The sequence below is a fragment of the Gavialis gangeticus genome, unplaced genomic scaffold (genome assembly GCF_001723915.1).
Source record: "Gavialis gangeticus isolate Ggan-Ray unplaced genomic scaffold, GavGan_comp1, whole genome shotgun sequence".
NCBI classification, from domain to species: Eukaryota; Metazoa; Chordata; order Crocodylia; family Gavialidae; genus Gavialis; species Gavialis gangeticus.
The window spans coordinates 80,596,252-80,597,268 of record NW_017729033.1 but is presented as its reverse complement, the minus strand read 5'-3'; the positions used below and the strand labels follow the sequence as shown (position 1 = coordinate 80,597,268).

Sequence of the window (1,017 nt, the reverse complement as noted above, 5' to 3'; positions counted from 1 at the left end):
TCTGACTAACCCTTACTACAGCATATATTTCATAGATTTTCATAGACATTAGGGCTGAAAAGGACCTTGGAAAATCATCAAGTCCAGCCCCCTGCTGAGGGGCAGGAATTCAGCTAGGGTCAAAGGATCCCAAATATATTAGGGGTCTCTGCTTTTAAAAATCTGTTTAGATGGTTTCACAAATCCATAATGATATTGCATGAGTAGGATAATCCCATAAGTGTAATTTCAGATCAAATAATTGCTTGTATTGTGTTTTTTTCTCAAGTGTGGTAATTATCAATATCTTTCTGAAGCATTTCCCCATAAAAAGGATGATCACAACAGTTACCTTCCCTTTTTCTGTTATTACCATTTACAAAGATGTATCCCTTTATTCAAACCTCAGTCAGGATTTTCTGATTTATCAAATAATTACAAGTACTATTTTGCAAACGGCATCTACCCACCACCTTTGTAAATAGTATGCAGAAAAACTTGCCACCCCAGAAATAGCTTCATGTATCTACTGCTACCTGGAAAAAATGGCTTAGTGACAGAGGTGCACCTTCATGTGAGACACTAATGATTCATCTATTTATGCATGCAATATGACAGCTTATTTACTTAAAGATGGTTTAGAGGGCAAAAATATCAGTAGAAGAATGTCCCAATTTCAGCCGTAATGTATAATGTAGCATAAAGTAGAGCCTGTAAAAGGGTGACAGGTTCTATGGCTCCGTAAAGGAATGAAGGGCATCTTAATCTCTGCTACTAAAACTTTACCTTAAGTTTCCAGGCAGTAAAGGAATCCATCAGGCTGGCAGGTGCATCGAAAATGAAGGAGATAGAAATGACTCTTGGGATCACAGAAACAGCTATGCTTGAAGAGAAACATTAGGCCTAGGTTGATGCTCTTATTCTTTTGAGATACCAGTACATTTAAGCCTTAGCTAAAAGAGTAAATTCAGAGACTAGCAAGGAGACTGGGTGAATTACTTGTTTCATAGTTTCATAGTTTCTAGGGTTGGAAGGGAC

The 1,017-nt window shown here is 37.5% G+C and overlaps 1 long non-coding RNA gene across 1 annotated transcript in view; it reads right to left on the bottom strand.

Moving 5' to 3' along the window:
• Positions 1-107: 107 nt before the first annotated feature.
• The window catches only part of LOC109303751, a 2,815-nt gene continuing 1,905 nt past the window's right edge, over positions 108-1,017 (bottom strand). The window contains exons 2-3 of the long non-coding RNA XR_002099216.1: positions 332-336; positions 108-286 (exon numbers count right to left, since the gene is read on the bottom strand). This is a non-coding gene — a long non-coding RNA (uncharacterized LOC109303751). The remainder of the gene's footprint in view (positions 287-331; positions 337-1,017) is intronic.